Source organism: Monodon monoceros, unplaced genomic scaffold (genome assembly GCF_005190385.1).
Source record: "Monodon monoceros isolate NGI ecotype Baffin Bay Population unplaced genomic scaffold, NGI_Narwhal_1 Super_Scaffold_14, whole genome shotgun sequence".
In the NCBI taxonomy this organism is placed as follows: Eukaryota; Metazoa; Chordata; class Mammalia; order Artiodactyla; family Monodontidae; genus Monodon; species Monodon monoceros.
The window spans coordinates 11,421,518-11,441,182 of NW_021703770.1; positions in this window are offsets into that span (position 1 = coordinate 11,421,518).

The following is a 19,665-nucleotide window of genomic DNA, read 5'->3' on the forward strand; positions in this document are numbered from 1 at the left end:
ATCCTTGTGTGTAAGTGTCTTGCACAATCGGTGATAGATACAGGTTTATTTAGTGAATGAATAAACGAATGTGCAGACGTTTAGTGACCCATTTTGCAGGTGATGGAACCGGCTTACAAAGGATATTAGCAATCAATAGATCTTGGGCTACAATTTGGATCTTCTGACTCTGACTCTGGGTACAACCCACAGAACCCAGCTACCCTTTCGTATTCCTCTCTGCAATGTTCCACCTCTGTCACTTTTAAGAAAGGTGTGGTCCTTCTGCAATGGAATCGTATCTCATTGGTAGACCCAACTCTGCAGTGTTTGCTACCTCATCTAGATGAGCATGTGCCTGTAGCAATCTGCGCATTCATCTTTTCCGTCTTCCGTGGGCGTCTGTTCACAGGCAGCACCTGAACAACAGTGGGACCAACCAAGGGAGCGGAAGAGGGCATTTGCTAGTTCTGAACATAGATAAGCATCACTAGCTTTTTCCTTCTAACAGTAGTGGCCTCAAAAGTGCCAAATGAGAAGAAAAAGCCAAAGGCTCACTAAAGTGTCTGAAAAGTTAGAACAAACCTTGCTTTTGTCAGGACCCTATTTCCCTCCTCTGGAAATTCTTTTTGCATTTTGCACTTTTGAACTTTTAGGCAAATATTAAATGTGTATCATCCTGTCACACACAGTGTCTGGTACATCATAGACACTCAGTAATCTTTAGCTTCCTCATTTCTTCCTCTAAGTTCTAAGTGACAAAAAAAGCCCTACTTGAATACGGGATTTATTTTTTTACTAGTTTATTTCAGATTGTAATCATACAATCTAACATTGCAACAGTGTTTTGCTATTTTTGAAGCATTTCAACCTGATTTTTTTGCTTAAGAACCCTGTCCTCTTCTTTGCATGTCTCACAGGAGTGAATACAGAGACTGAGAAAGGTTAAATGACCTTTTATTCAGAGACTATTTATTCAACATTTAATCTCAAAGTATTTATTAAGTGCCCACTACATATGGTTAAATATGATAAGATTTATCATGGGTAAAACCCATGTTCTGAACTAAACCAACGTGGGAGACCCTGCAAGGCCTCTCTGTGAAAGTGTCTCTTAAACTGCTGCTTGGATATGGCTACATGCCCAGAAAGTGGTTGAGTTGGGATATGAACTCATGCCCGCTTGACTCTAAAGACCATGCTTTTGGCTTTGTACCCCACTCTCTCTCAAGCTCTGGCCCCAAATCATAAAAGCCAACTTTTATCTCTGTCCAACTTCAATTGGCATGATATGACAAATAGCCTGGTGGTCTCAGATGCCCAGTGGACCTGTTAGTGGAATTTTCTGGGCTAGACCTAGGCAAAATGCCAGAGCCTTATAGACCCATCACGTTTGGGCTGGCAAATGTCTTCAACAAAGAGAAACAGTTGTACCAGCTAAGAGCAACAGGCCTGGCAACAACATGAGGACAAAATTTGTTTCCCTAAAATATAATAAACCATTTATTGGCCAAGATCCTATAAAACCAATGATTGGAAGAGAGAGAAGAGGCTTTAGTATTCTAGCCTTCCTTATTTATAGATGTAGATATTAAGAATCAGAGAAGTTACATGGTCTGATTAGTGTCACTCAGCTAGATAACAGAAGATTCGGGATTAGAACCCAGTTCTTCTGACTCCCAATGCAGGAGGAAATATGACGTAGCATCAAGACATGGGCTGTGGACTCACATCTGATGCTGGATTCGGACGCTTTCTTTACTAGTTGCATGACCTTAACCTTTCAGAGCATGTAAGAGTGCCAATCTCAAAGCAGGTTTTCAAGCCACCCTAGACATTTTCACCTCTTCCTCTCTGACTTGATGCCCCCTGTTCATTCAGAAATACCCCAAAGATGTTACATTGATTGATTTTACATGCAGAGTACATGTTACTTCAGGATATATTGAAATGAAAATATCATCAAGTCCCAGTCAATGTTTTATTTACACTGAGTAATATTTAATAGCTAGAAATTTAGGACAGTTCAAAGAGTTTTCCCATCCCCGAAATAAATGTAATGGGATTTGACTCTTGGAGCTAGCTCAGGGTAGTGGCAATTCAGGATACAGACAGAAGAAATAGGAAACATGAGAGAATTCACAAAACTCATCGACGCCAAACATCTAGCCTTTTATGTCACCAAAGGTTTGACTCAAAAGGTGGAAATGGGCAAGATAAGTGAAAAGGCAGCTTAGCCCTTAGCATTTCTTTTTTTTTTTTTAACATTTTTATTGGAGTATAATTGCTTTAAAATGGTGTGTTAGTTTCTGCTTTATAACAAAGTGAATCAGTTATACATATACATATATCCCCATATCTCTTCCCTCTTGCATCTCCCTCCCTTCCACACTCCCTATCCCACCCTTCTAGCTGGTCACAAAGCACCGAGCTGATCTCCCTGTGTTATGCGACTGCTTCCCACTAGCTATCTATTTTACATTTGGTAGTGTATATATGTCCATATACACACTACCACTCTCTCACTTTGTCCCAGCTTACCCTTCCCCCTTCCCATGTCCTCAAGTCCATTCTCTAGCAGGTCTGCGTCTTTATTGCTGTCTTGCTCCTAGGTTCTTCACAACCATTTCTTTCTTTTTTTTTAGATTCCATATATATGTGTTAGCCTATGGTATTTGTTTTTCTCCTTCTGACTTACTTCACTCTGTATGACAGACTCTAGGTCCACCCACCTCACTACAAATAACTCAATTCCGTTTCTTTTGATGGCTGAGTAATATTCCATTGTATATATGTGCCACATCTTCTTTATCCATTCATCTGTTGATGGACACTTAGGTTGCTTCCGTGTCCTGGCTATTATAAATAGAGCTGCAATGAACATTGTGGTACATGACTCTTTTTGAATTATGGTTTTCTCAGGGTATAGGCCCAGTAGTGGGACTGCTGGGTCCTATGGTAGTTCTATTTTTAGTTTCTAAAGGAACCTCCATACTGTTCTCCATAGTGACTGTATCAATTTACATTCCCACCCACAGTACAAGAGGGTTCCCTTTTCTCCACACCCTCTCCAGCATTTATTGTTTGTAGATTTTTTGATGATGGCCATTCTGACTGGTGTGAGATGATATCTCACTGTAGTTTTGATTTGCATTTCTCTAATGATTAATGATGTTGAGCATTCGTTCATGTGTTTGTTGCCAATCTGTATATCTTCTTTGCAGAAATGTCTATTTAGGTCTTCTGCCCATTTTTGGATTGGGTTGTTTGCTTTTTGATATTGAGGTGCATGAGCTGCTTGTAAATTTTGGAGATTAATCCTCTGTCAGTTGCTTCATTTGCAAATACTTTCTCCCATTCTGAGGGTTGTCTTTTCGTCTTGTTTATGGTTTCCTTTGCTGTGCAAAAGCTTTGAAGTTTCATTAGGTCCCATTTGTTTATTTTTGTTTTTATTTCCATTTCTCTAGGAGCTGGGTCAAAAAGGATCTTACTGTGATTTAAGTCATAGAGTGTTCTGCCTAAGTTTTCCTCTAAGAGTTTGATAGTGTATGGCTTAACATTTAGGTCTTTAATCCATTTTGAGTTTATTTTTCAGTATGGTGTTAGGGAGTGTTCTAATTTCATTCTTTTACATGTAGCTGTCAGGTTTTCCCAGCACCACTTATTGATGAGGCTGTCTTTTCTCCATTGTAAGGTGATCATATGTGCATGGGTTTATCTCTGGGCTTTCTATCCTGCTCCATTGATCTATATTTCTGTTTTGGTGCCAGTACCATACTGTCTGGAATACTGTAGCTTTGTAGTACAGTCTGAAGTCAGGGAGCCTGATTCCTCCAGCTCCGTTTTTCTTTCTCAGGATTGCTTTGGCTATTCATGGTCTTTTGTGTTTCCATACAAATTGTGAAATTTTTTGTTCTGGCTCTGTGAAAAATGCCCGTGGTAGTTTGATAGGGATTGCATCGAATCTGTAGATTACTTTGGGTAGTATAGTCATTTTCACAATGTTGATTCTTCCAATCCAAGAACATGGTATCTCTCCATCTGTTTGTAACATCTTTAATTTCTATCAGTGTCTTATAATTTTCTGCATACAGGTCATTTGTCTCCTTAGGTAGGTGTATTCCTAGGTATTTATTTTTTTTGTTGCAATGGTAAATGGGAGTGTTTTCTTAATTTCACTTTCAGGTTTTTCATCATTAGTGTATAGGAATGCAAGAGATTTCTGTGCATTAATTTTATATCCTGCTACTTTACCAAATTCATTGATTAGCTGTAGCAGTTTTCTGGTAACATCTTTGGGACACTCTATGTGTACTATCGTGTCATCTGCAAACAGGGACAGCTTTATTTCTTCTTTTCCGATTTGGATTCCTTTTATTTCTTTTACTTCTCTGACTGCTGTGGCTAAAACTTCCAAAACTATGTTGAATAAGAGTGGTGAGAGTGGGCAACCTTGTCTTGTTCCTGATCTTAGTGGAAATGTTTTCAGTTTTTCACCATTGAGGATGATGTTGGCTGTGGGATTGTCATATATGGCCTTTATTATGTTGAGGTAAGTTCCCTCTATGCCTACTTTCTGGAGGGTTTTTATCATAAATGGGTGTTGAATTTTGTTGAAAGATTTCTCTGCATCTATTGAGATGATCACATGTTTTTTCTCCTTCAATTTGTTAATATGGTGTATCACGTTGATTGATTTGCGTATATTGAAGAATCCTTACATTCCTGGAATAAACCTCACTTGATCATGGTGTATGATCCTTTTAATGTGCTGTTGGCTTCTGTTTGCTAGTATTTTGTTGAGGATTTTTGCATCTATGTTCATCAGTGATATTGGCCTGTAGTTTTTTTCTTTGTGACATCTTTGTCTGGTTTTGGTATCAGGGTGATGGTGGCCTCGTAGAATGAGTTTGGGAGTGTTCCTCCCTCTGCTATATTTTGGAAGAGTTTGAGAAGGATAGGTGTTAGCTCTTCTCTAAATGTTTGATAGAATTCACCTGTGAAGTCATCTGGTCCTGGGCTTTTGTTTGATGGAAGATTTTTAATCACAGTTTCAATTTCATGACTTGTGATTGGTCTGTTCATATTTTCTATTTCTTCCTGGTTCAGTCTCGGAAGGTTGTGCATTTCTAAGAATTTGTCTATATCTTCCAGGTTGTCCGTTACTGGCATATAGTTGCTTGTAGTAATCTCTCATGATCCTTTGTATTTCTACAGTGTCAGTTGTTACCTCTTCTTTTTCATTTCTAATTACTGATTTGAGTCTTCTCCCTTTTTTTCCTTGATGAGTCGGGCTAATGGTTTATCAATTTTGTTTATCTTCTTAAAGAACCAGCTTTTATTTTATTGATCTTTGCTACTGTTTCCTTCATTTCTTTTTCATTTATTTCTGATCTGGTCTTTATGATTTCTTTCCTTCTGCTAACACTGGGGGTTTTTTGTTCTTGTTTCTCTAACTGCTTTAGGTGTAAGGTCAGGTTGTTTATTTGAGATATTTCTTGTTTCTTAAAGTAGGATTGTATTGCTATAAACTTCCCTCTTAGAATTGCTTTCGCTGCATCAGATAGGTTTTGCGTCATCGTGTTTTCACTGTCATTTGTTTCTAGGTATTTTTTGATTTCTCTTTGATTACTTCAGCGATCTCTTGGTTATTAAGTAGTGTACTGTTTAGCCTCCATGTGTTTGTATTTTTTACAGATTTCTTCCTGTAATTGATATCTTGTCTCATAGTGTTGTGATCAGAAAAGATATTTGATAAGATTTCAATTTTCTTAAATTTGCCAAGGCTTGATTTGTGACCCAAGATATTATCTACCCTGGAGAATGTTCCATGAGCACTTGAGAAGAAAGTGTATTCTGTTGGTTTTGGATGGAATGTCCTATAAATATCAATTAAGTCCATCTTGTTTAACGTATCATTTAAAGCTTGTGTTTCCTTATTTATTTTCATTTTGGATGATCTGTCCATTGGTGAAAGCGGGGTGTTAAAGTCCCCTACTATGATTGTGGTACTGCTGATTTCCCCTTTTATGGCTGTTATCATTTGCCTTATGTATTGAGGTGCTCCTATGTTGGGTGCATAAATATTTACAATTGTTATATCTTCTTCTTGCTTTGATCCCTTGATCATTATGTAGTGTCCTTCTTTGTCTCTTGCAATAGTCTTTGTTTTAAAGTCTATTTTGTCTGATATGAGAATAGCTAATCCAGCTTTCTTTTGATTTCCATTTGAATGGAATATCCTTTTCCATCCCCTCACTTTCAGTCTGTATGTGTCCCTAGGTCTGAAGTGGGTCTCTTGTAGACAGCATAAATACGGGTCTTGCTTTTGTATCCATTCAGCCAGTCTATGTCTTTTGGTGGGAGCATTTAATCCATTTACATTTAAGGTAATTATCGATATGTATGTTCCTATTACCATTTTCTTAATTGTTTTGGGTTTGTTATTGTAGGTCTCTTCCTTCTCTTGTGTTTCCTGCTGAGAGAAGTTCCTTTAGCATTTGTTGTAAAGCTGGTTTCATGGTGCTGAATTGTCTTAGCTTTTGCTTGTCTGTAAAGGTTTTAATTTCTCCATCGAATCTGAATGAGATCCTTGCTGGGTAGAGTAATCTTGGTTGTAGGTTTTTCCCTTTCATCACTTTAAATATGTCCTGCCACTCCCTTCTGGTTTGCAGAGTCTCTGCTGAAAGATCAGCTGTTAACCTTATGGGGTTCCCTTGTATGTTATTTGTTGTTTTTCCCTTGCTGCTTTTAATATTTTTTCTTTGTATTTAATTTTTGATAGTTTGATTAATATGTCTCTTGGTGTGTTTCGCCTTGGATTTATCCTATATGGGACTCTCTGTGCTTCCTGGACTTGATTAACTATTTCCTTTCCCATATTAGGAAAGTTTTCAACTATAACTTCTTCAAATATTTTCTCAGACCCTTTATTTTTCTCCTCTTCTTCTGGGACCCCTATAATTCGAATGTTGGTGCATTTAATATTGTCCCAGAGGTCTCTGAAACTGTCCTCAATTCTTTTCATTCTTTTTTCTTTATTCTGCTCTGAAGCAGTTATTTCCACTGTTTTATCTTCCAGGTCAGTTATCCGTTCTCCTACCTCAGGTATTCTGCTATTGATCCCTAGTAGAGAATTTTTATTTTCATTTATTGTGTTGTTCATGATTGCTTGTTTGCTCTTTAGTTCTTCTAGGTCCTTGTTAAATGTTTCTTGTATTTTGTCCATTCTATTTCCAAGATTTTGGATCATCTTTACTATCATTATTCTGAATTCTTTTTCAGGTAGACTGCCTACTTCCTCTTCATTTGTTAGGTCTGGTGTGTTTTTATCTTGCTCCTTCATCTGATATGTGTTTTTCTGTCTTCTCATTTTGCTTATCTTACTGTGTTTGGGGTCTCCTTTTTGCAGGCTGCAGGTTCGTAGTTCCCGTTGTTTTTGGTGTCTGTCCCCAGTGGCTAAAGTTGTTTCAGAGGGTTGTGTAGGCTTCCTGGTGGAGGGGACTAGTGCCTGTGTTCTGGTGGATGAGGCTGGATCTTGTCTTTCTGGTGAGCAGGTCCACGTCTGGTGGTATGTTTTGGGGTGTCTGTGGACTTATTATGATTTTAGGCAGCCTCTCTGCTAATGGGTGGGATTGTGTTCCTGTCTTGCTAGTTGTTTGGCATGGGGTGTCCAGCACTGTAGCTTGTTGGTCATTGAGTGGAGCTGAGTCTTGGCGTTGAGATGTAGATCTCTGGGAGATTTTTGCCGTTTGATATTACGTGGAGCTGGGAGGTCTCTGGTGGACCAATGTCCTGAACTTGGCTCTCCCACCTCAGAGGCAGAGCCCTTATACCTGGCTGGAGCACCAAGAGCCTGTCATCCACACGGCTCAGAATAAAAGGGAGAAAAAAAAGAAAGAAAGAAGGAAGGAAGGAAGGAAGGAAGGAAGGAAAGAAAGAAAGAAAGAAAGAAAGAAAGAAAGGAAGGAAGGAAAAGATAAAATAAAATAAAAAAGTTATTAAAATAAAAAACAAAGAATAATTATTAAAAAAATTGTTTTAAGTAATTGGAAAAAAAAAAAAGGAAGAAAGAAAGAGGGAACAACCAAACCAAAAACCAAATCCACCAATGATAACAAGGGCTGAAAACTATGCTAAAAAACCCCAAAAAAAAAAAAAAATGGACAGAACCCTAGGATAAATGGTAAAAGCAAAGCTATACAGACAAAATCACACAAAAAAGCATACGCATACACACTCAAAAAAAGAGAAAAAGGGAAAGATATATATATATATTGTTGCTCCCAAAGTCCACCTCCTCAATTTCGGATGATACGTTGTTTATTCAGGTATTCCACAGATGCAGGGTACATCAAGTTGATTGTGGAGATTTAATCCGCTGCTCCTGAGGCTGCTGGGAGCGATTTCCCTTTCTCTTCTTAGTTCGCACAGCTCCTGGGATTCAGCTTTGGATTTGGCCTCTGCGTGTAGGTCGCTGGAGGGCATCTGTTCTTCGCTCAGACCGGACGGGGTTAAAGAAGCCGCTGATTCGGGGGCTCTGGCTCACTCAGGCCGGGGGGAGGAAGGGGCACGGAGTGTGGGGCGGACCTGCGGCAGCAGAGGCCAGCAGGACGTTGCACCAGCCTGAGGTGCGCCGTGCGTTCTCCCGGGGAAGTTGTCCCTGGATCACGGGACCCTGGCAGTGTTTAGCATTTCTTAAGGGGAGGAGAGCTACTGACCTTTTGGGAAGGACATTTCCTCATGGTGTGATGGTTCCACTGGATAAAAGATGTTTCCCCTCCCTGCCCCTCCCTGATGACAGTGGTGCTCCTCCATCACTAGAATGAGTCAAAAGCTCCCCTCTTCATCTACAAATGCTTCTTGGGGTTATATCACTCCTGACTGTAAGCCACAAGACTTGGTTAAGAGAACCCAGTGGTGCCAGGAACATAGTTTTCTGGATTCAAATCCCAGCTTAGCCAACACACACCTTTGAGACCTTAGACCAGTCACTCGAACTTGCTGTGCTCCAGCTTCCTCATCCTTAAAATGGAGGCACTAATAGTACCTACCTCATTGGTTTGTTGTGAGAATTAAATGAAATAACTTATATGACCTTTAGGACCCAAACCATGGGAGTTAAAAATACATATATATGCTTTTATTAATTTTTTCTGCCTTTGACTACAAACTTCAGGAAGGCAAGCAGAGATGTTTTATTTATCACCCACTATAGGAAGAGTGATTAGGGCTAGGAGCTTTTCCGTGGGCTGCCTGAGAGCCAAAACAACAAACGTATGTTCTGAAATTTGAAAAGAAAACTGAAGAATCAAAAATTAATAGATGGTAATGAATTGTCTACCATATATTGTCTACAAGGTCAACTTAACTTTTAATGGTTTACATTAAGATGTAGCACGTTTAAATCACAAGAACATATAGGAAAATTTATTAATAAAACTCAAAAGTATAATTATTTCAAATATTTTTAAAGTAAAAGAAAGCTGCAAGCAGAACTCCACTGTCTTCTTTTCATGTCCTCAGGTCAAAATCTTGGATCATCCTTGACACTATTCTCTCCTACCCAGCCTTTCTTACACCCAGAGACGAGTCACTTTTCACCACCTCTGCTGCTCCTTCCCTGGTCTAAGCCTCTGCGCCTCTTGTCAGGATTATTGCAACAGTGTCCTCACTGGCCTCCTTGCTCCCACTCTTGCCCACAAACGATCCAGTTAAAACCTGAGTTAGGGGCTTCCCTGGTGGCGCAGTGGTTGAGAGTCCGCCTGCCGATGCAGGGGACACGGGTTCGTGCCCCGGTCCGGGAGGATCCCACATGCCGCAGAGCGGCTGGGCCCGTGAGCCATGGCCGCTGAGCCTGCGCGTCCGGAACCTGTGCTCCGCAACGGGAGAGGCCACAGCAGCGAGAGGCCCGCGTACTGCAAAAAAAAAAAAAAACAAAAAAACCCCACCTGAGTTAGATCATATTATCCTCTGCTCAAAGCACTCCAGGAACTTCTCTTCCCCTCAGGGAAAACCCAAATCCCCAGTAACCTAAAAAGCCCTTGTTTTCTGTTTCACTGACCTCATTTCCTACCACCTTTTCTGTTGATCAGTCTGCTTTAGCCATACTGGTCTCCTTGCCACTCTTCAAATATGCCAAGCACACGTTCCCCTCAGGGCTTTCACGCTGGCTGGTCCCCTTTCCTGGAATGTTCTTTCCCCAGTTCAGCTTGGCCAAGTCCCTTATCTTCTTCAGATGTTTTCTCAAACATGACCTTCCAACTGAGATCTTCATGAAGATTCTATTAATGTTGTAACCTCTCTCTTCATACTTCTTGCTCCCTTCCCTGATACATCTTCCTGCATAGTATGCAACATCTCCTGAGATAACATATAATTCACTTATTTTCTTTATTGCCTGCTCACGCTAGAAGGTCATTCCAAGCAGGACAGTGTTCTTTTTTGTGATTTGTTTTAGTACTGGGATACTAGATGACTAGGAGAGTACCTGGTACATAGCAGGTGCTCAATAAATACCTTTTGAATTAATGTGTCAATGTGTGATGTAAGTACACTGTATTAAGTTTGACATGATGTGGGATTCTGCCTCCACAGATAGGAGTGTTTAATGAAATGTCTACCAAAGCTCTTAAACTATTCCACCAAGGTCTTAAAACATTCCACGTAAGTGTTCTTATCTTTATATTTACAGTAGCACCTAGAGTTTAGCTTATAAAGGACCCTTATCTGTTTAGATTTATTTCTCCCCTCTCTAGACCTCATACATTATTTTCCAGTACTGCCAGATTAGTAGCAATTTGCCCAAAGAGTTCAGGCTGTTTCATGCCTCTTTGCCTTTGTTCATGTTACTTCTCTCTGGAATCCCCTTCCCCCCCTTTTCTTTTCTGTCCAATCTTACTTATACTTTAGGATTCTGGGGTTTCTCCTCAAGAGGCTTTCATGAACCCCCATGTTAAGTTAGGGGTCCCCAATCCTCTGCCCTTCGTAGTTGCTAATGCATTCCTCTAGTTTTGCATTAACCATGTTACATTAAAGTTATTTCCTCATGTGTCCATCTCTCCTCCTAGATTGAAAACTCCTCTAGAAGGGCCCAACAGTAAGTGCTGACTGCACAGAGGGAGAAGGTGGAGTGATGATAGAAATCCTCCTAAGGGGATATGTTCCAAAAGCCAGCCTCTTTTCACGTGGGACCCAGGCTTTTAAACCTAAATTATTTGGAGAAACATCTGATGTAGCTACAGAAAGAATGGGGACGTGGGTACCCGGCTGACATGACTTTAAACCCTGGCTCCCTGATAACTAGATGTGTGCCTTAAACAAGTAGCTGGGCCTCAGTGTCCTCATCTGTCTGGTGGGGATAATAACACTGCATGACATGTAATGCAGCCAGCATGTAGTAGATGTTCAATTCATGTTGATTCCTTCACCTCCTTCTTGTCTCTGGGAAGGAAGTGAAATAATTTCCTCTTGGTGCACTTTCTTCATCCCCCAGTTGGAAGGCAGGAGACCTAGGTGAAGAGCTGCCCGACTTTGGGTAAGGGCTGCCAGCAGTAGGTGGTGTTAGATGTGGTGCAGCTTGTTGACTTCCTCCTGGGGGCCTAGTTAACAACTGGTGTGTTCCTTGATAGTCAATTTCAACTTTCACTTCTTAGCTCCTAAGAAAAAGCTGAAAGTTAACTGAAGTCTTTTTCAGACAGGAGACATCTTTGCCAGATCCCCAACCGTCCCACCTTCATTCCGTCTCTTCCCAGTGGGCATCTGGGGAACTGCAGGCTAGCCTTGCCCCTCCTTCAGCACACTGACGGGCAGGGGCACTCATATCTACCATGCCTGAGTCCTGTTGTATGCTAGGAGCCGAACCCAACAGTGAGCTCTCACTGATGCTTCAGAGCAACCCCATGATAAAGAAGAGAAGCTATGATCATTGCTATTTCGCTTGTGATTAGGCTCAGCGAACTTAAGTCACCTCCCTTCCTGGTGCCTAGCAGTAGGGGTCATGTGTCAATACCATCAGTCATTCTATTACTGGGATTCACAGTTCATAATCATGGGGCTTCGTTTGCAGACACAAGTTTATCTCATGTTTTCTAAGTGTTCATTCTAGCAACAATGGGGGAAAAAAATCAAAGGGAGAAATATAAAATTTTCTTTTACATTCTTTGCTCTCCTAACCTTTCACTTCAGTTTCCCTAGCAAGGCTAGAAGGATGAAAACAGTGACCATAGTGGGACAGAGTGGATTTGATGAATCTGATTCTGGTGGCATGAGATGGATTTTTTTTTTTTTTAATACAGAGGTAATATGATATAGTGGTTAAATTCATGGTCTCTGAAGCCAAATTTCCTGGGATCATTCTCCTTCCTTTCACACGTGTTGGTTTTCAATAAACATCTTGCACCCAAACTACATCTCAGTGTCTACTTGCAGAGAACCCAACTAGTGAAAACTAGCTATCTGCAGTTGTTCTTCTTCCTTTTTGTTCCGTGAGCCACTGCAGTCATTGCCACCTACGCCCTTTCCACTGAAACCATATTTAACATGGGTTCAATGGTCTCACTGTGACACTAATGTTTAATTATCAGATTTGACTTTCTTGGTTTCCTCCCTGCAATGAATGTAGTTGACCACTTACTCTTAATACTCTCGATTCCTCCAGCTGCTCCTTTAGTCACTGTCTCTTCAACAGTCTTCTCTCCCTTCTATACCCCTTTAAATTTTTATGTATGTATGTATTTATTTATTTATGGCTGCGTTGGTCTTTGTTGCTGTGCGCAGGCTTTCTCTAGTTGCAGCGAGCGGGGGCTACCCTTCATTGAGGTGTGCAGGCTTCTCATTGCAGTGGCTTCTCTTGTTGCGGAGCACGGGCTCTAGGTGTGTGGGCTTCAGTAGTTGTGGCACGCGGGCTCAGTAGTTGTGGCTCACGGGCTCTAGAGTGCAGGCTCAGTAGTTGTGGCGCATGGGCTTAGTTGCTCTGCGGCACGTGGGATCTTCCAGGAGCAGGACTCGAACCCATGTCCCCTGCGTTGGCAGGCGGATTCTTAACCACTGTGCCACCAGGGAAGCCCCGCCCTTTAAATATTAATGTTTCCCAGGACGTTTTCTCAGCTCACTTCTCTTCTGACTCCACATACTTTCCCCAATCCAGTTCTTCTAATTTCACCTGTTTTGATAACACCCCAAATTGTGTCTTCTGTCTTGATCTATTCTCAGTCCCCAGACCTGATTATCCAAGTGCCTGATGGATAGTGCTTTCTGGTTTCCTCCCTGTCCTTCAAAGGCAACGTGTTCTAAGGAAATTTATCATCAGCTAAACTATACATAAGGTCCCTTCTTGCATTCAAGCTAGAAATTGAAGAGTCATTCTTGGTTCCTTCGCCTTCCGTGTGTCTCCACAATCCCTTACCAAGTCCTGTGGGTTTGGTTCGTAAATATGTTCTCTTCTTTCCTCTCTTACCTTGTCTCTATTGTGTCTATGTTCCTCAGACCATCGGTATCTTTCACATTGGCTTGGCAATGATCTTCTCATCAGTCAATCTGACCCACAGGCCATCTGCGCTCCTTGTAAATGTGAATCTGGAAAATGAAGGGCAACAGAAACTCTCTCATTGATCATATATATATACACCTTAGTATAACACCTGTGGAAATTGAAGATTTGCATAGCCTTTGACCCAGCAATATACTCCAGAATACATTAGAGAAACTCCAGCACATGTGCACAATGAGATATGCACAAGAATGCTGTTAAAAATAATGCTGCTCTGGGCTTCCCTGGTGGCGTAGCGGTTGAGAGTCCGCCTGCCGATGCAGGGGACACAGGTTCATGCCCCGATCCGGGAAGATCCCACATGCCACGGAGCGGCTGGGCCCGTGAGCCATGGCCGCTGAGCCTGCACGTCCGGAGCCTGTGCTCCGCAACGGGAGAGGCCACAACGGTGAGAGGCCCGCGTACCGCAAAAAAAAAAATAAATAAATAAGATAATAATAATGCTCTGAACATCTCTTTGGGGGGGTGGTGGAGATCTATCTCTCTTCTCCTTCTTGCAAATCCACCAATCCTCTCAGATTAGGACCCCATGCTTATGACTTCATTTAACCTTAATTACCTCTTAAAAGCTCTATCTCCAGGTATAATTACATTTGGAGTTAAAACTTCAATATCTGAATTTCACTGGCAGTGGGGCGGATACAATTCAGTCCATATCAAGGGTCTAGCATTTTAGAGGAACATCTTAGAAACTGTTTTGTAGAGATACTACTCAAACGTAGTTCTCAAATCTGCAAATTGGATCGGCTAGGAGCTTGTAAAAAAAAAATGCAAGTTCTCAGACTGTACCCAAGTCCTCTTGAATCAGAATTTCTGGGAAGGAGCCAAGGAATGTATTTTAATGACTTTTCCAAGTGATTTTTATGCATTCGCAAGTTTGAGGATCACTCTTTTCAAGGACATTCAGTCCTCAACAAGATTTTGTGAGTAAACTTGTTTCATGATGAAATGTTTAGAGATGCTGGCTCCACAGAGCTAAAGAGGTTTTCATTATTTTTGCGGGACTTTAGAACTTGGGATGGGTAGTTTGTGCACTGTCTGTCTCTAAGAGAAGGATGCCTGTATCGCCATAGAATATCTTCCCACCATGAAGCACACCGTTCCCAACACCGTTCCCGAGTTTTTAAAGGCAGAACAATTATTAACACCTGGAAGAACCAGGAAGAAAGAAAACTTACAGCTTAGGAAAAGTTGATCTAAAGTAATGGCCAATTTTCATACACTATTATTTTATGTGTTAACAGGCTTGTATTTCTCTTCGTAATTAAATTGTATGTTTCATCTCTGTGAGCGGACACTGGGTCTCATATTTCATATTTACCCCTGGACTAATGTTTGTTTCTAGGATGTGCTCAGTGAGTATTGCTAAATGTCTGGCATTCAGTTTATTTTATAAATAGATGACCCTAACTTTTAAAACTTGAACTTCATATGATATTTATCTATTATTATTGAGATGTTATCGATCTTAATCATTCTTTAGGTACTCCTCACAGTGTGAAAAATGGGAGATACGGAGAAGGAAGACGGTATCATTCCTGGTTCTTAGTCTTACTGACTTGTTGACCTTGGTTAGATAACCTCTCCATGACTCAGTTCTCCCTTCTGTAAAATGGGAACATAATACTGCTCCCTTTGCAGGATTAGTGTAAAGCCTGGATGAGGAAATGCTGGTGAAAAGAATTTTCAGGGTGATATACAAAGGCTAATTGTAAACTTCAGGCAAATCTTCAATTGTTTAAAATAGGTGACCCTACCAATACACTATTAAGTGCAGAAATTGTCAAATTTAAGTGATTCTTTCCAAAGGGTTTTTTTTTTGTTTATCTTTAAGAGTGCTGCTAGAGTGGGGTCATCCCACTTGCCCATTCCACTTTGCCCTTGGTATCTCCATTCACTGGGATACAATGCTGCAAAGCTTCATGGTATTTAATATCGTGGGAGAAATGAATCTGAAAAAAGAATCACAGTTGACTCATTGCTAACTTTGATGAATTAGCACCGAGGAGCTCTTCAAGATGTCATTTTTTAAGCTTTTTGAATGATTGGTTTTCAATGGGTCCCTCTAAAGAATTTTAATTTTGAGAGCTGCATAGACAAATGCACACACACAAATCATTTAGTGTCCACCTCCGAGAGAAAAGAAAAGTGCTTATGGAGTGAAATTTCACCTTTCTACTTCACCAGCTTCCTGTAGAGCAGGAAGCTCCGTAGTAGAGCAGAGTTTTTCTTTGCTTAAAGTCTAACATTGAAGAATTTCTTCTAAGTAGGTAGTTTTAAGAGTAAGGAGTATACGTTTAAGAATAATAAAACCCAGCTGAGGAATTATCTATATTTCTTTCCAATAATGTGAAAAAGAAAATCAACTCCAGCAATAATGGAGATGATCTTACCAATGATAACAAATATTTATCACAGACTTGCTATATGCTATGAACTGTGTAAACTGTTTTACACATATAACCTCATTTGATACACCAGCAAACCCACTGGGCAGAAACTATTATTATTCCCACTTTATAGATTAGGATATTGGTTTAAAGAGGTTTTGAGGGGTAAAGCAACTCCCTCAATAACACAAGCTGTTAAGCGGTGAGGCTTGCACCGTTAAGTATGGAGTCCTTGGTTCTGACACACACTCACTGACTGATATTGGTCAAGACTCTTAAGCTTCCGGTCTCAATCTCTCCAGCTGTGAAATGGAAATGATTAGGACCCATCTCATAATGAGACAGTATGCATGTAAAAACATTGTCTAAAGAGTGTGAAATGTTTAGGGAGTTTTAACTTCTTTTTGGTAATTCATTATTATTGATATTCTTTTGGATAACACTGACGAGGCTGGCCCTAGAATCAGAGTGTCTGGGTTAGAATCCTGCAGGTACCACCTACTTGCTATATGACTTTGGTCAAGTGACTAACTTCCCTGTGCCTCAGTATCTTCATTCGTAAGATGAAGATAATGGATTAACATGTTATGTTTATATCTTTATTAATTTATTAACTAATTAACGCTTGTGTATGTGTGTCTGTCTGAGAACAGTACTGACACGTATGTGCTAAATACTTTTTACCTATTACTATTACCGTTGTTGAGGCTTTCCCTTGGAAGCATACTGCTGACACGAGCTTGGGAGAAGACACTGGCAAAGCAAGCAATGAAGACAGAACACTTCGGCTTCCTTGTAAACATTAAAGGTACTTCCTCCAGATGAATTTTCCTCCAGGAAAGAAAGAGGAGATACACTGCCTTTTTTTGCTTTTCATTTTCCCCACTTGTCTACTCCATTTACACCCTTCAAGTAAGGACAAATCAGCAAAACCCCAAGAGAGTCACTGTTACGAGGATAATTATGAACTCGCCGAGTCCTTGCAATGTTTATTATTTAAGTTCTTAAGTGCAGATAATTAAAGGCCCAACAGCATCGAATCTCACAATTATAAAAACCTGGCCCACAGAAGCCCACACAGTGCTTGGAGCTGTGCATCTGCTTCGACACATCCTCTTGTTGAACTGATGCCCTAGTGTACTCCCTAAGCATTTCATGACAAGGTGAAATCCCTTATTGTTTAAAATTTACATTCTTCCTGAGTTTGCATATTTTCGTTGCATTTCCTTTGCTACCAATGTACCAAGTCCTTATACCTTCTCACTGCATTTACTGCAGTTTGAAATGGTTTCTCAGAAATGGGACATTGAAAACCCTGGGTGTGACCCTGAGAGCTGGAGAGAGCTTCCTTCGGGAGCTGTTCAGGCGTGCTTAGCATTAGTCTAGACCATCATTTTCTCTCAAGGTCCTCAGGTAGAGACCCTATATAGGGGCTGATTATTAAGTATAAGAACCCACTAAAGAAGCCATCTTGATTACTAGAAACCCAAGTTTGTAGTAAGAGGAGAACTGCAGTGATTTATTCCAGGAGAAGGAAGATGTAATTGTCTTCTAAATACTTTCTAAGTACTGGGCACTGAGTCAAACACTTTCATATCCCTTCTAATGTGTGATTTAGTCTAAGGTAATAATTTAATGTAATTCTCACAATCATTTGGTGAAACGGATATTATCTCTATTTTATAAATGAAGAATCAGAGGCTGCAAGAAACTTAGGCACAGAGAGGTTAAACAAATTAGACATGACCATTCACTACCTTATCTACTGCTGTGTGACAAATTACCCCAAACTTCAGTGGCTTAAAGCAACAAAGGTTTATTACCTCACGGTTCCTGGCACATAGGAAGCTCTGTACAAGTGACTGCTATCTTTGTCGTTGCTGGCGCTGGTCTTGATGCCATGTTTAGCTGAGCTGGCATGTGTTTTAACAGAATTATGGAAAGTAAGGCTACAGAATAGTAACAGTTCAGGCAAGTGTTTGCTATCCTAGGTGCTGTACATATATAAGGTCAATTAACTTCACAATAACTCAATGAGGTAGATATTCATATTATCCCCATTTTAGACATAAGAAGCTGCGTTTTTCCCATTGGGTGTTTCTGGCTCAGCGTCGCTCATAAGGTTCCAGTCAAAATGTCGAGTGGCCTTGTAGTCGTCTGAAGGCTTATCTAGGGCTGCATGATCCACTTCTAAGATAGTTCATCCACATGACTGTTGGCTGGAGTTCTCAGTTCCTTGCTGGCTGTTGGCAGGAAGCCTCAGCTCCTCTTCACCTGGTCCACTCCATAGGGTTGCTTGAACATTCTTACGACATGGCTGTTGACTTTTCTCAGGGTAAGTGTTCCAAGAGAGAAAGCAAAGATTAAGCCACAATGTTTTGTAAAACTTAAACTCAGAAGTCAAACATGTCACTTCCACTTTATTCTATTCATTAGACATGACCCAGTATGTTTAGCCCATGCTCAAGGGGGACGGTAATTAAGCTCCACTTCTTGATGGAAAAAATATCCCAGGATGGTAACAGCTCCACTATTCCTAGCCTGAATATCTGTATTATTTCTTGTCATTCCCTTATGCCCCCCACACATATTTGGGTTTGTTTGTTTTGTTTTTCAAAGATTTTTTTTGATGTGGACCATTTTTAAAGTCTTTATTGAATTTGTTACAATATTGCTTCTGTTTTATGTTTTGGTTTTTTTGGGCTGCGAGGCACGTGGGATCTTATCTCCCCGATCAGGGATCGAAACAGCACCCCCTGCATTGGAAGGCGAAGTCTTAACCACTGGACTGCCAGGGAAGTCCCCCCACCACACACATATTTGTAATTAGATTCTAAATATAAAACCTCTTGAAATTATCCCAATTTGAGTCTGTTGTGTTTCCTGATGGGAACCTGACTGATACAATAAGTAAGATTAATGCAAAAGGGAGAAAGTTGGGAATTTTTGCATAAGCAAGTATTGGGACTGAGGGAAATAAGCACTCATCTTGGCACTGAAGTTCCAAGATAAATGGTTAAAAAAAAAAAAAAGAAAAGAAAAACCTAGGCTAGTGGGAGAGACATATATAAATTGATATCCCAGAGTAAATTCTGAACCAATATACGCCAGCAGAGTAAAGCCAAGAGTGATTAACTGAATTTGAGGGAATAAGGGAAGGCTTCAAATGAGAGGTGACATTGAACCAGGTCTTGATGGATAAATCTGGATTAGCCATGAAGACTAGAAGGCATACAGAAAACAAAACGTACAAAAGAGCAAAGTCACAGCATAATAACTAAAAGCCAGACTATCTGGATTGAAACTCTGCCCTGCCACCAGCAAGCTCTTTGACCTTGGAAAAGTCACTTAACCTTTCTGTGCCTCGATTTCCTCATTTGTTAAATGAGGATAATAGGATAGTTTGGAGAAGAAAATCAATGCCAAATGTTTAGAACAGTTCCTGGCACGTAGGAAGCACTGTGGGTGGGATTATTATCCTTTGCTGCTGATGTCCCTCTTCCTGATGCTCTGTATAGCTGAATCGTGGTGTACGTTGGATAGAATTATGGAAGGTATTAATTAACAATAATTCAGACAAGTGTTTGTTACTTTGAGTGCTTTACATATATGAATCAATTAAAATTCACAATAACTCAGTGAGGTAGACATTAATATCATCCCGTTTTAGAGATAAGGCAAGAACTCTGAGAGACATTTAGTCTTGCTCAAGGTTAACACAACCAGTAAGTAGCACAGCAAAGTCAA